This window comes from Pantherophis guttatus, chromosome 3, assembly GCF_059756535.1.
Source record: "Pantherophis guttatus breed Tessera chromosome 3, ASM5975653v1, whole genome shotgun sequence".
Classification (NCBI taxonomy): Eukaryota; Metazoa; Chordata; class Lepidosauria; order Squamata; family Colubridae; genus Pantherophis; species Pantherophis guttatus.
The window spans coordinates 34,677,044-34,703,207 of NC_142065.1; the positions used below are offsets into that span (position 1 = coordinate 34,677,044).

The window sequence follows — 26,164 nt, forward strand, 5'->3', positions numbered from 1 at the left end:
GTATTAATTGCAATGTCTAAGTCTAGGATTATTAACAAAAATGTCCAAACTGACAATAATGATTGTATCCCACCTTCTGAGGGAGCATTTGCAGATTTGCAAAAGAAAAAAAAAACTTTACTTGCTGTCTTGTACAGCTGTTGAATGTGGATGTGCCTCTGTGGGTATGTATCATTAAGAAATGGCTTGCTATGCAGTTAATTAAGCCTGTGAAATGGTCTGGAATACTTTTGGAAGGGAAAGTATAGGTAAAAGAAAAATAATTGTGGTTTTTAATGCAGAGTTAATTCCTGATCTCACCCCTTATATGTCCACTTATATTTTTCTTTTCTTTTCTTTTCTTTTTTTTTTTAGACTTACCTGTTGTCTTGTTCTATCAAATAGAAATAAAAAAAATAGAAACCGAATACATACATACATACATACATACATACATACATACATACATACATACATACATACATACCAGTGGTGGGTTGCTACTGGTTCGCCCCAGTTTAGGCAAACCAGTAGCAGCAGCAATGGGAGGCTCTGCCCACCCGCCCAGACATCATCAAAACACTTTGCACATGAGCAGAAGTGCCATGCAGTTGCAAAGCACGCACACACATGCGCACTCCCAATAGCAAACCAGTAGCGAAGAAAATTGAAACCCACTACTGAAACATACACACACACATATATGTATCAGTGGTGGGTTGCCCCCGGTTCACACCGGTTCTATAGAACCGGTAGTAAAACCAGCAGGAGCCTCCGCCCACCGACCCCAACATCATCAAAATGCTTCTGCGCTTGCGCAGAAGAGTGCGCGTGCATGTGAAGTGAGCGTGCATGTGAAGTGAGCGTGCGTGCATGGCCCCCATGTGAACCAGTAGTAAAGATAAGTAGAACCCATCCCTGATATGTATACATAGCATTCATGCCTGTTTAAGGGCCACTTTTAAGGGGCAAAGCGCATAATCATTTTGAAGTACCTTATTAGCAGGATGAGTTGCCAATTTTGGTATAATGTACAGCCCTGTAGTATTCCAGCCAGACAACTGCAAATTTGTCATTCATCTGAAACGTGTGAACTCTGGTGTGGTTAGTTTGGAATGTTGCACATATACAACAGGATCCTCTAAATTTAGATATTTCCGGAAAGCATAATATTAGATACTAAGGTAGAAATATTAATAGCAATATTTTTTTATTATTAATAAGAGCCACTCTTTTATCTCTAAAGTAGATTTTCAGAAGTTGAGATTGAAACCAGGAATGAAGCATTTTATGCAAAACACTACACTGAAATGAAGACTACAATTAATGCATGCTTTGGACTGCAGTTGAAGTATGCAGATGGTGGGTTGCTACTGGTTCTCCCCGGTTCTTGCGAACCGGTAGTGGAAATTTTGAGTAGTTCGGAGAACCGGTAAATACCACCTCTGCCTGGCCCCGCCCCCAATCTATTCACCGCCTTCCGAGTCCCAGCTGATCGGCTAGAAGGCTTCACTTGACAAAGAAGAGAGAGAAAAAAAACAAGACACCTTAGCTTTAAATTGAGAAAAGAAGCCTCCCAAATGATCGGCTAGAACCGATCCACTCCTTGTAAACTGCTCGGTGGTGGTAGATTGGCAATTGAGGCCAAGCTGCCTAAAAGCAGTTTCCAATGCTCTTGGTGGTGGTAGAGTGGCAGAGCAGCAAAGAACTGTTTAAACTCTTGCCGGGGCTCTTTAAAGGGCCCCCCTACAGCTGATCAGTGGTAAAAAGCAGTGTGGTGGTAGACCAGTGCACTCCAAAACAAATGGGTAGACTAGTGTGCTCCAAAACAAATGGGTAGACTAGTGTGCTCCAAAAACAAATAGGTAGATCGGAATGCTCCAAAAATAAATGGGTAGACCAGTACGGCTCTGCAAGCAGTTAAAAGCAGTTAAAAGCCTGGTAGACCAGTACCTCTGCTAAATCCTAAAGAATTGTCATATGACCATCAAACCACGCCCACAAAATAAGTCACGCCCACAGAACCAGTAGTAAAAAAATTTAGAACCCACCCCTGGCACAGGGGATAGAATCATAGAATCACAGAGCTAGAAGAACAGTGGTGAGTTGCTACTGGTTCACCCCAGATTGGATTCGCTCGCCCACCTGCCCGGATGCTTCTGCGCATGCTTTTGCGAACCGGTAGCAAACTAAATTGAAACCCACTACTGTAGAAGAGTCTCCTAGACTAGCCTCCCAACCAAGGCAGGATTCCTTGTACCATCCCAGGCAGGATTCCTTGTACCATCCCAGACAAATGGTTGTCCAATCTTGTTTTGAAAACCTCCAGTGATGGAACACCCATAATTCCACAACTCCACAACTCCACCCACAACTCCAGGAGGCAAGCTGGTCCATTGATCCCATTGACAGTTCTGTCAGCTTGCCCCTTTTCAGAGGGAACCCTCTGCCCACAATGGAGCTTTCCTACCACTCTGCAATCAAAGGCACAAATTTATTGGTGGGGTTGGAGGAGGCAGCTTTTGTAATTTAATATAACATCCGGCCAGAAAAGTTTCATCTAATTTAACTTGACTGATTTCAAAAGGGCTCCGATTTGGACTTTGTTAGCATTTGCATGGTATGGGGTTTAATACATATATGGTGATTTGTTTGGTTTTGGCTTAGCATGTTGTGCGAAACTAATCACTATGATTTTCTAACATGGCTTGCCATTAGAAAGTCATATGAACCGAGGTAAATGAAAATCATTCAATAAACTATGATCAAGTAAACCATGGGTTAATGGTCATTGAACCCAACTATTGCAGCTTACTTTCAGGTTGTACACTTTGCTTTCTGCTGCTTGCTAATGTAGGTTTACCAGAATTGAATATAGCATCTTCTGTTTACTCTCATTTCCATCGTCTTCCATCTCTTCCATGGCTTTGACTGGAAACATTATACCAGCTTGTTATTATTCTATAAATGTCATGCATAGTTTATACATACACAAATAAGTAACATTTGCTTGAACTGCACGAGATTTATATTTAGGTAATATTTTAATTAGATCCTTGGGCAAAGTTCTTTATTGTCTATTGATTCCTCACACTTGGAGCAGTTTCTAACAGTGCAAAAGTTAGATGCCAATAGAGTCGCTATTTTCTAGGCAGACTGATGTGCTGATTATAAATTTTAATGTGACACAGAAGCATATGCAATTCTACATAAATATACCCTTTTTTGCACTCAGCTCTTTATTTGGGGATGAGAGTATTAGCCTTACATTGAGATTCCATCAATCTTTCTTGAGAGTAAATGACTAAAATCTGTGGGGCTTGAATCTGAATAGGTATGTATAAGATTGTCAGGTTCTATAGAGCTTCTACTGTATTACTCATGAAGGCAATGATTCAGGGATGGGTTCTAAAATTTTTTACTACCGGTTCTGTGGGCATGGCTTATTTTGTGGGCATGGCTTGATGGTCATGTGACAATTATTTAGGATTTAGCAGAGGTACTGGTCTACCAGAATTTTAACTACTTGCAGAGTTGTACCAATCTACCCATTTATTTTTGGGTAGATTGCAGGCACCAATCTACTCATGTATTTTTGCAGGCACCGATCTACTCATATATTTTTGCAGGCACCGGTCTACTCATTTGTTTTCTTTTAACACTGATCAACTGTAGGGCAGCCCTTTGAAGCCCCGCGGCAAGAGTTTAAACAGTTTTTGTCCCTCTAGCCATCAGCTGGGACTCAGAAGGCAGCAATAGATTGGGGGTGGGCCAAATAAAAGGTAAGAATAACGCGGGGGTGGGTGGGGTGGCGGGGCTGGCGGGGGGCAGAACTGGTTCGGTGACGCCATATCATCACCGCTACTGGCTCGGCGGAATCAGGAGGAACCGGGAGGAACCCACCACTGCAGTGATTGATTTCCTTCCTTCTCAACGTGTATGTTTGCATCTCGTGGATTCTCATAGGGAACCCTTAAATCCCCAAGGTTTCCCTACTAAGGAGGCAGAGCATCAACTGGTTGAAGAGGAAGAGATGTTTCCATGTCCTGGCCTGATGCAGCATTTCTCTTCTCAGTCATCAGGGAATTATACAATATAACAGGCAGTCTGTCAGCAATGTCTCTGACCCTTGCAGAAAATGCATCCAATAAACTAAACTGCAGGTGATTATTCTCATGGAGAGGATCTATAAAAACATAATTACCCCATGGATTAATTCTGATCCTCATTTTGAGCCACTCTCTTCATCTACTATTTGCCATGATATAAACCTTTCTGGCAACTTGCAGACAAGCAGATGTTTGGAGCCTAAATCCAGTCAGCAACATCTGAGACACATGATACTGAGTTTGCATTTGGGCTCTTGTGATTTGCATGGGCCATCTGTGTGTGATGAATGCTTACATGCTCTATCATGGTGATACACAGACATACGCACACAGGGAGATCCTTAGTACATTTTGTATAACCCTGATTGCAATTGCTGGAGACTCGACTATTTTATAACTATAATGAGAGCACAATTCTCCCAAAGCAATTAGCATGGGTGGGAAATCGAGTGTTCTGCCCTGCATTCTTTTTTTTTCCTTTTTTGATTGCACTCGGTTACATAGGAAAATTTATTACTAGCATAGAAAATCATCTCTTAACTTCCAATAAAGCCAACCTTAGTTCTGAGATTAAACTTTTGTTTTTAGCTACTTCATGCAACATAACATTTTGAAGAGAAATCATAAAAAAAGAAAAAGTGACATAGCTTAATGGTCGAACACATGTTTGGATTACCAGGTAAAACATAGTCTACTACCTTATGGGGTAGGGTCCTGTGCAATGGTGGAATTCAATTTTTTTTACTACCAGTTCTGTGGGCGTGGCTTGGTGGGTGTGGTGTGGCTTGGTGTTGTGGCCTGTACGCGGCCTGTGCGGCTGGTGGCCAATTCGGACAGCGAGGAGGCTGGTGTGGTGCTGCGCCAGCAGCCTGTGCAGCTGGCACTCGAGTCAGACAATGATTCTGGAGAAGATGTGGTGCCAGAGGCGGGGATTCAGCCAGGGCCTTCAGAACCTCCAGAAGCTCCCATAAGTGAAGAGGGTGAAGAGGATGAAGAGGAGGAGCCTCTTCTCGATGCACGGGCACTCAGAGCTGCCAAAAGGCAGGAGTGGCTCCTCAGGAGGAGGTCTCCTCGAGAGTAAGGCTTGGGGCTAATTGGCCATTCCTTTAGCCTATTTAAGGAGGAACGCCGACTGAAGCAATTTGCAGGGAACAACTTCGTTCACTCTCCTTCATGCCTCTCCTTTTGCAAATTGCTTCTGGGCTTTCTGCCAACCATAGTAAGATTAAGATTATTTATTCTTTGGATTCTTGTAGGCTGTTAAGAAAGTTAATTAAGAGCCTTTGTTTGAAAAAAAAACTGTTTAATTTAGTAAACTAAGGTTTGTACAGACTTTGTGTGTGCTGCGTTCTTTGGGGTCCGTAGCTGGGGCAGAACACTTGGTGGGCGTAGTTTGGTGGGCATGATAGGGGAAGGATACTGCAAAATCTCCATTCCCACTCCACTCTGGGGCTAGCCAGAGGTGGTATTTGCCGGTTCTCTGAACTACTCAAAATTTCCACTATCGGTTCTCCAGAACCTGTCAGAGCCTGCTGAATAGCACCCCTGGTCCTGTCTTTCTAAATGATGTCAAGTTGAAGACTGCAAAAACCTCTAGCTTCCCTGAGGACAATATAAATCATTGTAGTGGAATTGGTTGGGGCATTTTGGGTACCTTTTAAAAGAAATCAGGAATATCTCAGTTTTAACGTTCTCCCTAAAGAAGTGACATATAACTTTTATATAACCCTTAAGTGCCTTTAAGTGAGATAGAGTTTTAATCACAACAAAATGAACTATTTTGTTATGTTCCATGATTTAAAAAAAATATACTCTCTCTCCACTTCCCACCTCTTCCCTCTATAAATATATACATTTCAAAATCACATTCAAAACTTTATACTTTCTTTTTCCAAAAGTTTCTTCACAAATATATGAATATTCAATCAAAATGAGATCACGATAGAGCAAACCCAAGTCATATGTCTAAGTATCCCCTTCATCATTTTACTCTTCCAGCATAAAAAAGTTGACAACCAATTTTTATGTATCAGTTTCTGGGGTATCCAATAATCTTTAAGAAATATTCTACTGAATTAGCATTGGTGTAAGATAGTAACAAACATTCTAAATATTCTTTAAGAATTTTAATAACTGGTTTTCCAACTCTTCAAAAATTCGTGCCTTAGGTTATTACAGAAATTTAAAATTGGTATGTCTGGCCTAGTAACTGGTGAGTAGTGGGAGAACACATGTACTTCAAGTATTTTTATTATTTCTATTTATGTATCTAATTTATAAAGTTGTCCATCTCACAAGCAAGCGACTGTGGGTGGGGTACAACAAAACTAAAACAATATCTAAAACATGATATTAACAAATATTAAAAAAAACTATAAAAACAGCTAAAAACAAGAATAGTAAACAAACGGATATTAATGGTAATGCATCTTTGTAAAATAAGCAGGACAGGAGGACTTGCTTAATGGTATCACATTGCCCAGCATCACAGGGACACAGACATTCTGGGAAAGGGATCATCCTACAACATCTCTCTAATATAGCCTAAAGGAACTCGCTGCAGATTTAAAATCCTTCTAACTGAGTTAGATATATAGTGAATGTGACTACATACCTTAAGTTTTCAGAGATGGGAAAATATGGAACTTTCTCTATGTCCTAAATGGAGTTCTCTATGTCCATTAACATATCCCATCCCAACCCCACAACCATAGCCACAGGAAATCACTAACTCTGAGAGTAACATCTCCATCGCCGTCAAAGTCGCGATTGAACAAGAACAGAAACGTCCCAACGCTATCTTATTCAGAATGGAGGACACCAATGAGTCCAATGACATCACAAAGGTTCTCAACATCATCAACAACTTCCAGGCATCAACCATCTCTCCTGATGAAATCATCGACGTTTCCCGTGACAGCCCTGAATTCAAGAATAGCGAGAGCTTGGTGGCTCCACGTTTCTGCAGAGTGGTTTGCAAGAGTGAAACCAGCAAACGCAAATTAATCTCCACAAGAAACTCACTCACCAAAAGCTGCACAAACCATAAGAAACTTTGTTCACGGCCCAACCTATCCATACTACAATGTGCCTGTGCCTGCAAGTTCTGATCAAAGCTCAAAAAACACCAGGACCAAGGAAAGATTGACCTATACATTGACTGTATCAAATGCAAGACCAGCGGCTCATGTCCAAACAACTGCCCCCCCCAACAATCAAAACTAGGCATGCACACCTCCAACTTCCTCCAGATCCATCCCTACAGACCTTAAATGCAAGCTACTTAACGCAAGAAGCTTCGCAAACAAAATGCCTGAATTCCTCCTGCTACTAAATATGGCCCTATTCTGTCTTATCTTTGTCTGCAAGATGTGGTTGAATGTATCCTTTCCAGACTCCATTACCACAGTAAGTAACTATCACGTTTTCCGGTATGACCGTGAAAACCATAGAGGGGGTGGTGTTGCTAACTTCTATAAAAAGTCCCTAAATCTGAAAAAAAATTAATGTTACAGAGGAGCTTGCTCTTCCTGAGACCATTGTCTGCGAACCTAAATACCACAGTTCATTTCTTGCTATGTTACAGAGCCCCTGATTATGACCTCGGTCATACGGACAAGCTAACTGCACTACTAATGTAGGCAGCTTCCTCCCCGCGCCCCCTTATCTTTCTTGGTGACCTCAATTTACCTCTTAATTGGACTCTAAACGAATGTACAACCAAACCTATACATGCAACCCTGTACAATGCTGTTACAACTCTGGGACTGGATCAATTGGTAACGAACAACACTAGGCTCAACAACTGCTTAGATCTCACATTCTGCAAATTCAATTTATGGTCTAGAAGTTAAAGAACCTTTTTCCAACAGTGACCACAGCATGATTGATTGTCTCAATTTAAGTCCTTGCAAAGAGGGTCATAATGATGGGACACCAAATTATAACTTTAAAAAAGCCAACTATGCTCTCATAGCCGCTGACCTCGCTTCTCTTGATTGGCACCTTCTGTTCACTGGTTGTAAAACTGCAGAAGACCATTATAACATTTTTGTGCTCAAAGTCAATAGAGTCATTAACCTATATGTACCATTAATAACCCCTAAAGCCAAAGAAACCCCCAAATTACCCATAACAATAAGAAAGCTTCAATCCAAGAAAAAAATCTCTTTGGCGAGAAAACAAAATTGATTATATAGCTAACTTTAAAAACCACTACAAAGCCTTATGCCACCAGATAAAGGCAGAATCTATCAATCACCACTGCAAACAGGAGGAACAGCTATTACACTCGAAATCCACCTGAGCCTTCTATAATTTCATAAATGTCAAACTTAAAGACTTGAAAACTATCCCACCCCTAAAAGGGCCTAATGGGGAAGACTGTAATGATGAAGCCTCTTCAACATGTTCTTCAGTTCATTCTTTGTCAACAGCAATGGCTACTGCCCCACATTTCCTAGTCATGCAACCAATTGCAATGATCTACTACATATTGATTTTACAGTAGATAACGTTGAAACAGCACTACACAACCTAAAGCCATCTCTATCTATTGGCCCTGATGGATTATGTGCCTACTTCCTAAAAAAGCTTACCACTACCCTAGCTGAACCTCTAATCACAATCTATGAGGTATCTTTCTGAACCAGCTCCTTGCCTGACCTATGGTCATTAGCCAAGGTCATACTTATCTTTAAAAAGGGACACCCTAGTTTAGTAGAAAATTACAGACCAATCTCATTGTGTTGCATCACCTGTAAAGTCATGGAATCAATTATAAACCAATCCATTACCCTCCACTTAGAGACAAACAACCTGCTTTCTAACAAGCAATTTGGTTTCAGGAAAAATTTGTCTTGTAATCTGCAACTCCTACACTGCAGAAACATTTGGACCACACATCTTGACCAGGGTAAAGCAATAGACGCAATTTACATAGACTTCTGCAAAGCTTTTGATTCAGTGGTGCACGACAAACTATTGTTAAAACTAAGCTCTTATGGTATTTCCAGATCCCTGCACAAGTGGATAGCTGCATTCCTGTCAAACAGGCAACAAGTAGTCAAAATAGGGAACACCCTATCAAACCCGGCACCAGTCAACAGCGGTGTCCCCCAAGGCAGTGTTTTAGAACTACCACTTTCTGCTTTACATAAATGACCTCTGCGATCATATTATAAGCAGCTGTGTTCTCTTCGCTGATGACGTAAAATTATTTAATATCACCGACAATGCTGCTGCCCTACAAAGTAACCTCGACTATGTGTCAGAATGGTCATGCAATTGGCAACTCCAAATCTCAACTAACAAATGCTCTGTCCTACACATTGGCAATAAAAATCAGAACACCAAATACAAATTGGGCAGAAATAATCTCGTAGATGACCCTCTGTCAAGGACCCAGGAGTACTCATCTCAAATGATCTAAGCCCCAGAACTCACTGTAACAGCATTGCCAAAAAGGCATTAAGAGTTGTTAACCTAATTTTGCGAAGCTTGTACTGCTAACAAATACAGCTCATCTGCCTGGAATCTACATTGTATATCTGACATTAATATGATCGAGAGTGTCCAGAGGTATTTCACAAGAAAAGTACTCCACTCATAATAGAATCCCTTATGCCACCAGGCTTGAAATTTTGGGCTTGGACAATCTAGAACCTGCAGTCGGACCTAAGCATAGTACACAAAATTGTCTGCTACAACATCCTACCTGTCAGCGACTACTTCAGCTTCAACCACAATAGTACATGGGCAAACAGTCAATATAAACTTGAGGTAAACCGCTCCAAACTCGATTGCAGAAAATACGACTTCAGCAACAGAGTGGTCAACGCCTGGAATGCTCTACCCAACTCCGTTGTTACAACTTCAAACCCTCACAGCTTCAACCTTAAACTGTCTACCATGGACCTCACCCCATTCCTAAGAGGTCCGTCTGTAAGGGGGGCATGCATAAGCGCACCAGCGTGCTAAGCATCCCTGTCCTACTGTCCCCATTTACTTGTATTCATTTCCTTTATTTATTTTATTTATATTTATTTATTTGTCAAGGATGTATTAGGTAATAAATATAAACATGGATTGGATACATAAAATAAATACAAATAGAGGAAACATTAGGACAGGGACGGTAGGCACGCTGGTGCTCTTATACAAGCCCCTTACAGACCTCCTAGGAATGGGGTGAGATCAACAGTAGACAGTCTTAGGTTAAAATTTTGGGGGTTTTGGGATGAAACCACAGAGTCATGTAGTACATTCCAGGCATTGACCACTCTGTTGCTGAAGTCATAATTTCTGCAAACGAGTTTGGAACAGTTCACTTTAAGTTTGTATCTTTGTTCATGTCCATATTCATACTTATACCTGCTATCCAGTACATGTTTGACAAACTAATAATAATAATAAAAAAATAAAAATAAAATTATATACTACATAAAGCGTGTACTGGCCTGCTGATAATACGTGAAGAGGAACTGGAATAGAGACCAGTGATGATAGTTTGAGCTCCACCAGAATTGTATGAATTACTGTGTTTCAAATGGCTTAATGGATATGGATATTACAGAAACCTCCTTTAGATCACAAAAAGTTTAGACAGTGGAATATGCATAGAGTTCCTCTGAATACTCTAGGAAACATAACTATCCTGAAGCCAAAGAAATAGAAGATTATTTCACATATTTAAAGCATAGGACCGGCTCAATGTTCCCATTTATAGGGCAGGAATATGTTGATCTGCTAGCAAAGACTATGATTTTGGCTTTTAATAGTTTAGTTCCAGATCATCCCCCTTACAATATTTAGCCAAAGAGATTTACTGCGTCATTAGCATACCACAGGATGGACATTTGCTTTTCTGATAGCTGAGTCCAGATTATCTATGTCTATCAGTATTTATAAAAAGTATGCACCTTTGTTTAATATACTTAAAGGTTATAAAGGTGCTTGATAGATGACCTTGGGCATTGTATCTGACTTTCACAAATTTATTTATTTGTTTATTAATAACATTTATTGGCTGCCCATCTTACCATCAGGCAACTCTGGGTGGTTTACAGTCATAAAACATATATCTACATTAAAACATAAATAAATGTTCCATAGAGGGAGAGAATATGAGTCAGGAACTGTTAATTGATCAGTTTTTCTCATAGTTTACTCAAGAGATGGAATCAAATGCAGACTTGAGAATTACGAACAGGTGCAAAGCAGAACATGTGGTTATATCTTAATTAAACACTGAATCAGTAGGCATGGTGATTAATCTGGCCTGTTTCTCCACAAGGTTTTATTGTTCAAGAGCCCATCAGTTTCTAATAAAAATGTGTGCCCTGTAGCAAATAAATGATATGTATCTTTAAATATTATTTAACTGTATATTAAACAAAGCGGTAGGTTTAGAATTATCCAACATGTCTTTCAATATTAATATTGAATGTAAGTGTAAATGCATTTATAAATGCAAATATGTTTTAATTAGCTGAATTATTTTCCTGCATTAGACAATCATTTTGCAAAAACTTGAATATTATTAAAAATTATCTGTGATTATCTCAAATTGTAAAGTTATAACCAAAATAAGGATCAATGTTCTACTTACTTCCCAGCATTTCCAAATATGTCTTGTAGCATTTACTTCTGGATACAGAATTTTGACTCCGAAGCAACCTCTATTTTTTTTTTTTTTTTGCAGCCTTATACTATGTTGTAGCTCTGCAAGATCAAATTAGTACAAAACTTTATAAATGTAGTATGGCTTAAATTCATTAAATGTCATATAAAAATTAATATTCAATTATACATTTCAATCCTGGTAAATCATATGGGTATGCAATGTCCACTTTTGTGAGCCATGGATACTGAAAATATATGAATTTGCTACACAGTTTTTTTGTTAATACAGTTTTTATTTATCTCCAAAGTTAAAGAACAAAATAGAAAAAAGAAGGAAAAAATGAAACAAATATCAACTATAAACAGAGCAACCAAACAATAGTAAGAAAAATGTGTGTACAAAAAATAATAAATGACAAATATATCATTAGCATTAACGTTAACTTACGTTAACTAACATAAAATGTCTACCCTAGTTGAATGAAAAATATATTTGAAATGTGTGGCACATACTTGCCCTTACAAGTAATTATAAACTTTTCCATCGATTGTTGTTAGTTGGGAAGTCGTGTCTGACCCATCACGACCACATGCACAACGTTTCTCCAAGCCTTCCTGTCCTCTACCATCCTCTGGAGTCCATTTAAGTTCACGCCTACTGCTTCAGTGGCTCCATCCAGCCACCTCGTTTTCTGTCGTCCCTTTCTTCTTTTGCCCTCAATCTTTCCCAGCATTAGAGTCTTTTCCAGTGAGTCCTTCCTTCTCATTAGATGGCCAAAGTATTTGAGTTTCATCTTCAGGATCTGGCCTTCTAAAGAGTAGTCAGGGTTGAGCTCCTCTAGGACTGACCAGTTTGATCGCCTTGCAGTCCAAGGGACTCGCAGGAGTCTTCTCCAGCAGCATAGTTCAAAGGCCTCAATTCTTTGTTGCTCAGCCTTTCTTATGGTCCAACTTTCACAGCCATACATTGCAACTGGGAAAACCATAGCTTTGACTATACACACTTTTGTTGGCAGAATGATGTCTCTGCTTTTTAGTATGCTGTCTAGATTTGCCATAGCTTTCCTCCCCAGTAGCAAACATCTTTTAATTTCTTGGCTGCAGTCCCCATCTGCGGTGATCTTGGAGCCCAGGAAAATAAAATCTGTCACTACCTCCATTTCTTCCCTATCTATTTGCCAGGAATTGAAAGGACCGGATGCCATGATCTTAGTTTTCTTAATGTTGAGTTTCAAGCCAATTTTTGCACTCTCCTTCTTCATCTGCATCAAGAGGCTCTGTAGTTCCTCTTCACTTTCTGCCATTAAAGTGGTATCATCTGCATATCTGAGGTTGTTGATATTTCTCCTGGCAATCTTAATTCCAACTTTTGATTCATCTAGTCCTGCCTTTCTCATGATGCGCTCTGCATATAAGTTAAATAGGCAGAGCGACAGTATACAGCCTTGCCGGACTCCTTCCCATTTATATTTAATTAAAATACTATATTGCAAATTTGTTACACAATTCTTATATTCCACTGAGTTTTTACTTCAAACACAAATGCAGCTTTCACTGTTTGGTATTCTCTTACATGGAACCATCTCCAAAACATCAATTGTATAGAGTTGTCAGAAAACTAAGATGTGTCTCCCAAGATTCCTTCTTTTCTTCTATATTGCTTTCTGTGGATTTGGATTTATACCACTGAACTATCGTGGATTCTGGCAATGAATATGGACCAATGTGAATTCACTGCCTTTTACACTTTTAGAAATGAAATCGAAGCAAGAACAGAAGATCTGAAATAACTCCACTTCAATTATTAAAATTACACACGTAGACACACATACAAAGAGCACAACTTCCTCCTGACAAAAGAGCCAATTAGATTGGGGAAAATGAGTTCCTACCAAAAGCCATGAAACTTAGAGAGTTAGTGGGAAAACCATTGATGGGCTTCTGCTTGCTTAACAATTTACTGTTTCCAGGAAGAAATCAGGTGGACTGGCTTCCAGAAATAGCCCTGTTAAGGAATGAAAATATGTACAACATTTTAGGAAACGCCTCAATTGTAATTGTCTTTGAGAATTCTTCTCTGTAATGGATTTGGAACAGCTAATAGGCCCTCAGCCATGTGCAAGTGCATTTAGGATTAAATTGATTTAAGTCTGCAAAGTAGATCTGCTAATAATGATAACTAAATAATGGCAAGGAAACAAAGATCACTTCTTACTAAGTATATCTGAAATCAGTACTTGCTATGAATTAATTTCTAATCCTCAATTTTAATTTTAGATTTCATAGCACTGTACTTGGCTTTGCAGAGCAGATTTACTCTGAAGAGGTCTATGTTCATTCTGACTTACTTCTCTCTCTAATGTGTATGTGCATCAATTCTATTAAGATTATCCAATAAGAATTTTGCCGCATGCATTTTATATTGCTATCTATCTATTAATCCTTCACAATAATGGAAACTACTCCCTCTCATTTTTTCCATTGTGTATGCTGCTGCAAATTTATTCTAATCATTGTTATATCAGACAAAGTAAAATGTTCTTCGTATATTTAACCTTACTTCAGTTTGAAAACAACTTTTTTATAGCATCACATTATGAACAGAATTATCTTCCAGAAATGATTTGCTTATTAAATTAAATTCTCAGATCTGTAAACTTCTGCTTTCTTCTATATTATTCATGGTTTATTCAATAGCACTCAAGGACAATAATTAGGAAGTTATATAATAAAGACGATTCCTTTGGATAAATACTTATGAGATTCTCTGATCTAGTCACTGTTCCTACAAACTCACTTTGACAGGCCTTGAAGTTACAGAGAATTAGGACAATCTCTTCAGATTTTCCATAGATCCCAATGGAGAATGTATTGGGATCCAGATGATATTGAATCACTTCAATCACTTCATCACTGAATTTGCTCCATTTGTGAAAGGTAAGGTAAAACTGAAGCAGAAGGTAGGACAAATTCCATTCAGGAGGGAGAAAAGGCATATCATGATATACTGTACATAGCTACTGTACTCTCTTTTCTCTTTAAAAAGAGCTCTAAGCACGTTGTTCATTGACTTATCATTCAGATGAGCTTTCTAATCAAGAAAAAAGTAAAGAATGAAAGCCCTTGTGCTGCCACTGTATTGGCATGTTTAAAAGAAAAGCAACAGAGAAAGTAGACCTATTGGCCACTAACAGAATAAGACGAGATCCTCTTCCCCAACCTTCTGGACTCTCTGTAAAATCCCTTTTCTCCCATCCAATAAAAATAGCAATAGCACTTAGACTTATATACAGCTTCACAGTGCTTTTACAGCCCTCTCTAAGCGGTTTACAGAGTCAGCATATTGCCCCCAACAATCTGGGTCCTCATTTTACCCACTTCGGAAGGATGGAAGCCTGAGTCAATCTTGAGCCTGGTGAGATTCGAACTGCCAAATTGCAGGCAGCTGGCAGACAGCAGAAGTAGCCTGCAGTACTGCATTCTAACCACTGTGCCGCCAAGGCTCATTGTATAAATATAAATGGCCTGATTCAGCCTGGCATTAGTGAACAATCCAGAGTCTAAATTGATGAATGTTTAATGGAGAATGAATAGAGAAATTTCAGCCCACTATAGGATGGTGGCGTGTAAGAGGTATCTCTGCATTGCTTTTAGGAGTAGAAAACATAAAAAGTTATTTCACAGTGGTTTCTGGGTATCTTGAAATCATAAAGACCAGTTCCGGTTTGCTCTTCCCATACTATTTGCAAGGGATGAATTGTAACCTGTTTTGATCCAGAAAGAAAGAAGATTCACCACATGTAATACAGAAATGGAATTACTACCGATATGTGAACTGATTCAGTCAGTGGTTGCATGCAATCCAATCAGATTATTTACTAAAACAACTAGTAGCTGCATCTTCACTCAAATCCAGGATATAAAAAAGGCATTTATTTATTTATAGGCCATTGAAAGACTTGAAAGACCAGAGTTAGGGAAAGATAGTTATGAAAAAAAATCTATATGTGGTTGCCAGAAATTAAAAATGACTTGATGGTATATAATCAATTAATTTGTATGCAGAGTTCCAAGAAAGATAAAGAAGGGATTTAACTGAATTCTGGGCAGTTTAAGAGGAAAAACAAAAAGCTATTCTGGAAGATTAATTCTTTTAAAATTCTTTTCCAAAACTACTTAGGAACACACTATTTAAGGAAACTAAAAGCTACACTTAGAGTTTGAACAGCAGGCTGGGAATCACTCTCAAAGTAGATGTAAAGAGAAGGAAATAAGAAGTACCAGAACAAAAGCTAAATTTTATTTAATCAATACTTAAATGTAATTCTAATCAAATAATTATTCCTTGTTCAATTGTTTAGTAATCCCCTCTCTGCAGTTAAAAACATTCAGCTAATTGATAATTTTCGTGAGAGCCTCTGTAACCATATCAAAGACTTTGTGGTGCACCCTTGACCTAGAAAGAAAATGTCATGTAAACAAGACGCCTAAAGGATAAATCCGTTATCTAGAGTTGCACATTTTTTTTGTTGTTGTTGCAGTTAACAAAGCACTAAGAAAAAGAATGACTCCTACTTTGGGAACATGATACCTACCTTGGAGTTGGAAAGTTGCTCTGATTATATATTCTTTCTTGAAAGAAATGCAGGTGGCCTTCATGATGTCAACATTTAGAAAATCAAAAAACAAGCCTGTTCACTTAGGAGGTAGTGATATAATATTGCCCCAAGAAAAAAATGATTTTACTTAGATGCCTGTTATCTATGCATTCGTGGGCATTTTTTTGTTGTTGTTGTGAGTTGTAATTATTTTTTAGTGATGCTATTGTTCAGTGCTAATGAACTGTATTTTGACTGATCTGTACAAAAATTACTATACAAAAAAGCAGCAAAATGCACACACACACACGCGCGCGCACACACACACACACACACACATGCATACATACATACCAGTGGTGGGTTTCAATTTTTTTTTACTACTGGTTCTGTGGGTGTGGCTTGGTGGGCGTGGCATGGCATGGCTTGGTGGACATGGCCTGGTGGACGTGGCAGGATACTGTAAAATCTCCATTCCCTCCCCAATCCAGGGGAAGGTTACTGCAAAATCCCCATTTCCTCCTCATCAGCTGGGACTTGGGAGGCAGAGAATAGATGGGGGTGGGGCCAGTCAGAATTTTTTCTTCTGGTTCTCGGAATTATTCAAAATTTCCGCTACCGGTTCTCCAGAACTGGTCAGAACCTGCTGAAACCCACCTCTGATACATACATGCATATGGTACATATGGTCAACATATTGTCAACTCGCGAAGCATTCCTGACCTGCTCTCGAGTTGCCATAGGCAGGGGGATGGGGAATCGAACATCACAGCTGCATTGAGGAACTTGCACTTCAGTCAAAACAAAGCACATTCCAGCCGGCCACGTCAAGGTCATATCCATGCAGACCCACAGTGGCCGGAGGGAAGGACCTCTATAACCCATGAAATTGCTTCGTTGGAGAATGTGATTGATGACATACCTTGGGGAGAGGGGGAAACAGGGTCAGAGCCGGGGCATGAATTAAGTGAGGTCAGAGTTGGCTTCACTTGGTCCATGCTGACATGAAGCTCCTAATAAATAACTGGATTTCTTTTGGCTTGAGGCTCATGATTTAATTAAGGCATCGGTTGGAACCAGTGGTGAAATCTAAAATTTGTTACTACTGGTTCTGTGGGCATGGCTTGGTGGTGGTGGGGTAATGTGACTGGGTGGGCATGGCCATTTTTTTTTTTTACTTTTAAAACCATTTTTTCTACAACCTCTTCAGCAAGAGGTTGTAAAAAAATGCTTTCAAAGGGCTCTGATGATCCCAGCTGAGTTGCCTGATCGGCAGAGACTTTTTTTCTTTTAAATGCCTCTGATGATCAGGCAACTCAGCTTGGATCGTCAGAGGCATTTAAAAGAAAAAAAGGGGTTTTTTTCTTTTAAAAGCCTTTGATGATCCCAGCTGAGCTGCACGATCATCAGAGGCTTTTTTTTTTACTTTTAAAAGCATTTTTTTCGGCCAAAGAGGCAGTAGAAAAAATGTTTTTAAAAGAAAAAAAAGCCTCTGATGATTGTGTGGCTCAGTTGGGCATGAGGGGGGGCAGGGATTTTTGCTACCGGTTCTCTGAACCACCCGCCTCCATCGCTACCGGATCAGGCAATCCAGTCCGAACCGGGAGCATTTCACCCCTGGTTGGAACCCTGAGACACACACACACACACATACACATACACATACATACATACATACACACACACACATACATACATACATACATTCAATAATAACTACAGAATCTATTTGTCAGTACCAGAGTCCAGTAACTCTTCCAAATACATGATTTTGTTTTATATTCTTCCACAATCTACAATCCCACAAAAGCCCATGGTTAGGTGGTGCCTCCAGAACTTTCCAAAAATTGCTGCCAAAATATAATTTTAAAGTGACAAATACATTGGAAATCCTTTTAAGCATGGGAAATGATCATATTGAATTATATCCATATCCTATATAGATACAATTCTACTATTCCCTTTTGCTATTCCCTCAGTGAAATCTCAGTAAGTAAGAAATAATCAGTCAAAGAGAAATTAAAAGAATAAGAATTAAAAGAACAAGGAAAGGAAATATAGCTAAATGTAGTTTATAAGAAAATCATTTGTTGCATTCCTCTATACTTTTCTACCCCATACAAGCCATCTTGATTCTAATACATCAACACATTTGTTCTTACATTTTGCTTTAGCAACTTCCACTTTTTTCCTTTGGAGGTTTTCATAGACATCTACCTTGGCTTTCCCTCTCCTATTAATATAATTGGGACAAGGAACTCCATCACTAAGCAACATGGTCATGAAGCAAATAATCACATGATTGTGCCAACTTATGTTGGCAGTTCCGGTAGTTCCAGTCGTAGTTGTTAAGCAAATCATATATGGTCATTAAGTGTAATTTTACATGACCATGACTTGCCCTTCCTGCCAAGTTTCTCCTTTCCCTTTGCTTTTGGAAGCTGTTAGTCAAGGCAAAATTGCTACAAAATGGCAATTATGTGACTGAGGCAAACTGCAACCAGTGTAATTGTGCACCAGTTACCAAGCATCTGAATCACAATCACACAGCAATAGCACTTAGACTTATATACGGCTTCACAATGCTTTACAGTCCTCTCTAAACAATTTTACAGAGTCAGCATATTGCCTCCAACAATCTGGGTCCTCATTTTACCAAGCTCAGAAGGATGGAAGGCTGAGTCAACCTTGAGGCAGCCAGAATCGAACTCATCAAATCGAGCAGTAAGGTAGCCTGCAGTATTGCATTCTAATCACTGCGCCACCATGGCTCATAGTTGTAGGGACGCTACAGTAGCTGCAACTTCAAGGACCAGCCATTAGTCTCCTTCTTCAGCATGATTGTAACTTCGAATAGTCGCTGCACAAGTGGTGTCTAAGCAAGAATGACTTCTATTTTATTCTTTATCTATTTGTTCTGCAATTCAGTAACATTTTATCTCCCTGAATGACTAAAGCATCTTCATTTATTTCTTCAGTACTGGTCACTCACTTTTAATATTCAGTCCACATTCATATAGCATCCATGCATTCTTAATCCTCTCTTTTTATTTCATCCATACTCTTTTTAAGTACTGTATTCCTACCATATTCAGCTTCCTATCATGCTTCTCCTGACATACCCAATTCTCGAGTCCATATAACAAAGTGGTCAGACCCATTCTCTTACAAACAGTTATTTTCACTTCTGTTGGCCAAATTTCATTTTTCACAATAGAGACATTATTGCAGTCAGCAACCAACCTCCAATTTCGCATTTCTGCCACACATCCAATAATTCAACCCTTTCATTTTGGCATATGTTTTCTCTGAATCAACAAATATACAGCAAACTTTCTCACATTCTGATATTTCTCAGTGGCCAGCTGAAGAGCAAATATCTAGCCTGCACACACCCCTGCATGGCATAAAATCACATTGCACATAAATTGTGCTCATTGTCATCTCTTGTACTATTCTGCCAAGCACTTTCTTAGGCACACTTAACAACTAATCTGATAGTTTGCTCATTCAGTTGTGCTACCTTTCCTTTGTATACTGGAACAGCGATGGCATTCTTCTTATCATCAGGTATGAACACATATTACCAGGCATACTACCACTACATAAGCAAACCACATTCATATTTCTTGTTACACCATCCACACCTACAGTTCAAAAAAAAAAATCAAAATGTTTACACCATTTACTCCTTTCTTTTTTCCAGTGTTTTGGAGACAGAGTCATTTGTATCACTCATTTCAATTGTCCTAAAGGTGCTTTTTCAAAAGGCAACTGGACTTTTGTTTTTCCTTGAAGATGTTTTGCATCTTTCATCAAACATTCATCCAAGAAGCTTCTTCAAAAAAAAATTGTCAGTCAGAATTGAAGAAACTTCTTGGATGAGAAGTGAAATTTCTTCAAGGAAAAACGAAGTCCAGTTGCCTTTTGAAAAAGCATCTTCAGGACAACCATCGCCCATATGACTGAGAATCTCCATAGACATTCGTTTCAGTTCTATTATTTGATATATAACTATCCTTTCCATACAACTGTTTTACATAGCACTTCCATGTTTCCCTCCCTCCAGTTTCAACAGAAATCATTTCACCATTTCACTTTTATTCTAAATTCCATTCAATAAACTTGAGCTCCTGGTTCCATTTAATTTATTCAGCAATTTCTCTTCTCTTTTAATCTTAACAATTCTGTCCTCCCTTTGGCTACATTCTTCACAACTATTTCTTTCTCAGCCCATTATACAACATTTTCCTCTTAGATGAGTCAAGGTTGACTCAGCCTTCCATCCTTCCAAGGTGGATAAAATATGGACTCAGATTGTTGGGGACAATATGCTGACTCTGTAAAACTGCTTAGAAAGGGCTTTAAAGCACCGTGAAGTGGTATATAAGTCTAAGTGCTATTGCTATTGCTATTTATATTTTTTTCTAGGAATCATTCTCTCACATGTTTTTCTAATTCACAGTTCCTTTGACTTCATTATACTGTCAAGCATCCTTTTTCATTCTTCTCATTACTGCAACTCCATACATTTCTGAGACTCTCTGTAATATTTTTTTTTTAATTCTATTGTTTCCCACCCTGTTTTCTCGTATCTATTTTCCATTCCTTTTGTTGGGAGGTTAATCTTTCTTGTAATAGTCATTCAGAACTTTCCATTTTTCCTCCTGCAACTATTCTATTGTTACTCTTTCATTTTACAGGTCATCCTTAACTTACAATAGTTCATTTAGTAACTGTTAGAAGTTACAATGGCATTGGAAAAAAAAGTGGCTTATGACCATTTTTCACACTTACGACCATTACAACATCCCCATGGTCATGTGATTAAAGTATTTATGACACATCTATGTGTCTCAGGATTATGGGATTACCTTTTGAGATCTTCTGACAAGCAAAATAACCATGTTACTAACTTAACAACTGCAGTGATTCACTTAACAACCATGGCAAGAATGGGGCGAAGTGCATTTAACATCTGTCTTGCTTAGCAACAGAAATTTTGGGTTCAGTTGTGATTGTAAGTCAAAGGCTACCTATATTTACTTCTTTCCTTTTCTTTCATGTTTATTTTTCCTAGGATATATTGTTCACACTATCAAAGCCACATTGATTTGTTTGACATTTGGAACAAACGCTACCACTGTATCCTTCACTAATCCCTTTAATATTTCAGTCTATACAAATTTATAGACTGTTTTAGATTTATCTTCACTTCTTTTCCATGAGGATGAATGACTAGAGATAGAATTAAACCACTTATTCAGAACAGAATTTCTGAGTTGATTCTTACTATTCTTGAGTCTTTGTATGGTTCAATCACTTTTTTGGAGTCTCTTATTTCTACCCATCCATTCATGTCACCTAACATGAATATTTTCCCCCCTCTGGATTGCCTTCATTCAGCATATTGCACATTTTCCCCAAAAACTCATCTCTGATTCTTCCATTATCATCATTCACTGGAGCATATATGCAGCTGTCATTAAAGCACTGATTTCTGCTTTCATTTGCACCCATAGCAACCTAGATGACTGCAATTCATCCTTCCTTTTTTATTTTTTGTTTCAAAATGCGCATTTAAAGAAAATGGTCATAGAAAAAAGCAAAACAAAAGTCATCGGAAAAAGGAAAAAAAGGAATGAAAAAAGCACAAAGACGTTATAATAATTCTAGAGACTAGCACATTTTTAAAACATAAAATTAAATCTTGATCACAGGAAATATTACTGGTTAACTATGTTAATAGAGAGCTACTTTACAGGTAAATAGCAAGCATATCAGATTGTAAATCTGGGGTTGCATTCTTTCATTATAAATTATGTTTTTTTTAAAAAAAAATACTTTCTTACATTTAGCTTTAGCCCTGTCTTTTATAATGAAGCCCACACTTTCACCTTTCTATGTATATTCATTAACTCTGCCCCACAAGTTCAGATGACCTTAATTCAGATTTGTTACCCCCTTGCCTTTTGTTTCACAGACACACAACAGCTCTAATAGTTTTCATTTCATTTATTTAGTCGTGCTTTTTATTCTTTATTCCTCTTAAGATTCCAAGTCACAATCATAGTTTATGCCACAGTCAGGAGCAGATTGCTATTGACTTCAATTGCTTTATCCACTGTTATGGCTTTAGGTTTTCAGATACTGCTTTTCTCGTATTACACAGAAAATATAGATTAGATTAATAAACTTCACTTATATCGTGTTACATGTAGCAATCCAAGCAATTGGTAAATACAGTTGTAGTAGTTTGGGCTTAATTTGGCAAATATATAATTAATTTAATATTATTTCAGTATTTTAAATGTTCCGGTCTTCATCCATACCTTTTTGGTTACTCCCTCTTCTTTGGGGGAAAAAAACCCCTTAGTAAATGAAAGTACGTCTGCCATTTAGGTCAAAGAGCAACTCTGAACATAACACCTCAACCTACAATTTCTGTAAAAACATTGTCACTGATTAGCAAACTGTCTTTGAACTGGCAATAAAAGTAGCCAAAATATCATTCCACAACAAAAATAAAGATAGCAGATAGTAAACACACCATAGCTTTCAAAGCCATCCTCAAAAATCAGTGGAATGTAAATACTTTGAATTGTTTTCTAAAAGGACAACATAGAGAAATCTGGTGGCTTCTACTGGGAGAATAAATGCCACAAGGCCCTGCTTAATGAAGAATTCCATTGTATAAAGATATTGTGCAACTTTCATTTTAATATATTCATCTCTTTATATGATTTAAACAATCTGAAAAATGCAACAGAGACGGACTTTAGTCAAGATTTAAATAACCTGGTTACCAGATTAAAAAGCTAGAATAACAAATGTAATCAATGCTGTAAGTCAAACACAATTGTAGAATGTGTTTGGAGAACTTCAGAATCGTGCTATGCTTTGCATTCAAAGTAATAATTGAATTATCAAAATGTATCATTCCTATAAATAAATATACTAAATCATAAATTCCCTCTCTGTTACATGGTTTATATTATATATAGAAGCAACGTTATTAAAGTTATTAAAAATCAAAACTTTGCAAGGGTTTTATACCCCACCCCACACACAAACACAAATACACAGACATGCACACCAGTAGTGGGTTTCACTTATCTTTGCTACCGGTTCGGAACTGTGAGCGCGCACTTGCTTCGCTCGTGTACACATGCGTAGAGCATCCGTGATGACATCGGGGCAGGTGGACAGAGTCCAGGGGTGAAATCCAAATTTTTTTACTACCGGTTCTGTGGGCGTGGCTTGGTAGGCGTGGCAGGGAAAGGATACTGCAAAATCTCCATTCCCAACCCACTCCAGGGGAAGGATACTGCAAAATCCCCATTCCCTCCCCACTCCTGGGGAAAGGATATTGCAAAATCTTCATTCCCACCCCACTCTGGGGGCAGCCAGAGGTGGTATTTGCCGGTTCTCCAAACTACTCAAAATTTCCGCTACCGGTTCTCTGAACTGCTCAAAATTTCTGCTACCAGTTATCTAGAACCTGTCAGAACCTGCTGGATTTCACCCCTGCCGGAGCCTCCTGCCACCAACACTACCGGTTTGCTTGAACCGGGGTGAACTGGTAGAAACCCACCACTGATGCACACCATTTCCTGGATTTAAACATATTTCTTTATGCTTTCCTTATATTACGCAAAGCAAATATCCTGCATTTAAGGAAGTTTCAACGATACTCAGAACTTTTACTGTTTATTGATTGTTGGAAAGAAATAAAATAGAGGAGCCCAGACTAGTACCTATCCATTTGTCTATCGTTCAGCAGTATAACGCTCTGAAAATAGAACTGAACCAAATGTGGTACTGGGGAAACAGCTGGCATAAGAAGAATTGTTAGTGAAGATGGACCAAATCAGGCCAGGGATTGTGAGGGGAAAAACCCAGAAAAAAATCACTGCGGGAGAGGCAGTTGGTCAGCAACTAGCACTATTGCTGACACCTTCCTTCTAAGTCCCTCCTGGTCATGTGACATAAAGCATAGTTAATATAAAGGGGATGGAAACAATCTTTATCATACCTGTTTATTATCCTGTTATGTTGCTGAAAAACCTGATGAATGCATTTTGGGCAACATATACATATGTATGCTACTTTTTTTTTAACTTCCCACTATATACTGAAGGTGAACCACAAAAAAGCAACATATTTTAAACATATATCTTCTATACTTGAACCAAGATGCATGTATCTTCCAAAATGTCTTTTTTTTTATTTCCCTTTGGACTGTTACTGTCAGAAGACTGACATTTTTTAGCAGTAGCTAAATTTACATGGAGTTAGAGATGCTGGGGATTTTCCCCCTATGAATTTGTTGCGGATAATAATGGGCCTTTTTTTTCTCCTTTTTCTCAATTTTCTCTAGTGTGTACTCTCTTATTTTTTTCTGAAAGAGGAATGGAGCTTTTCTGATACATTGAATATTTAAAGACTAAGAATTTGCAAGACGAAGCAAAGACTGCCTCCTGCGATAAGAGGAATTATTGTTGTGAAGAATTCCTTTAAGATTCAATCTTAATCATTTTGCTATTGAAATGGAAGAATAAAGTAATATGAGGTTTGAATAGACTTGATTAAAAAGAATAATTATTTTGCTTGGGTGAGTTAAATATATAAATTCATGGCGAGTTTGCATTTGCTTCGCATTCGCCTATTAGAACCGTTCCACTTTTCAGTAATTAGGAGACTGGCTTTTAATAAAGAAGAGACTCTTTTGTCTTCCAAGGTCCTTCTTTCTTCTCTTATTCTTGATGACTGATGGTAAATCCTCATTGATGTCAGGTTCCAAAAATTCACTATTTAAATCTCAATAACAGAAGTTGGCTGAGCTTGTAGTTTATCACAGTAAGCTTCTAGGACAGGGGTCAGCAACGTGTGGCTCTAGAGCCACATGTGGCTCTTTCGCCCCTCTGCTGCGGCTCCCTGTCACTCAAAATATGCGTCACAACTGCCAATGTACGACACCTGCTGGCACGTGATTTATTGAGCTTTTCAACCGCTCGGTAGGCCAACCGTGGATAAATCCAAGAAAAGAAAAGTTTCAGAAGAAAACAGAACATTTAATTCAATTACATATGCCAGTTTTGTGGCCACTCAAGAAATAGTCAGGCACAGGAAGGGTTTTGTGGCACCCGGTGTTTTCTTTTCTGTGGGAAACGGGTCCAAATGGCTCTTTGAGTGTTTAAGGTTGCAGACCCCTGTCCTAGGAAGCATGAATCTTCAGACCTCAGTCTTCATGGGTAGTGGATTATGAGCCATGGTGGCACAGTGGTTAGAATGCAGTACTGCACGCTACTTCTGCTGACTGCTGATTGCCAGCAGTTCTGCAGTTTGAATCTCACCAGGCTTATGGTTGACTCAGCCTTCCATCCTTCCAAGGTCAGTAAAATGAGGAGCTAGATTGTTCGGAGCAATATTCTGACTCTGTAAACAGCTTAGAGAGGGCTGCAAAGCACTGTGAAGCGGTATATAAGTCTAAGTGCTATTGCTATTACCAGGAACAACTAACTTCAGCCTTTGTTTTAGTGCTATGCCAAAAATTTATTCTGCATTTATATTTGTTTTAGCCATTTATTCTGCCTTTCATTCATTTCAAACATTTCCACTCAGGGCAGTGCATATAATTTGCTTTCCATTTGTGTTTTTCCCAGCAGAACAATTCAATTAAATTCCCAAGTGTAGCTCCCAAGTGCAATGTAATTACGAGGTAGCGCAAAAGTTGTGCGTGAATGTGCTGTCTTGCATCATGCAATGATTAGTTCACTGGTTGCAACCTTGCCAGCTTGTGGTGTCAACCCCTGCAGACACCACTGTGGCTGCTCAAATAAGGGAAAGTCTTCT

General features: G+C 38.6%; 1 long non-coding RNA gene across 1 annotated transcript; it reads left to right on the plus strand.

Moving 5' to 3' along the window:
- Window positions 1-4,561: 4,561 nt before the first annotated feature.
- LOC117664373 (uncharacterized) lies at window positions 4,562-24,892 on the plus strand. Its single transcript, XR_004591015.3, has 4 exons — window positions 4,562-7,496; window positions 14,517-14,648; window positions 16,253-16,417; window positions 24,690-24,892. It is a non-coding gene; the product is annotated as an uncharacterized LOC117664373 (long non-coding RNA).
- The last annotated feature ends 1,272 nt before the right edge of the window (window positions 24,893-26,164 follow it).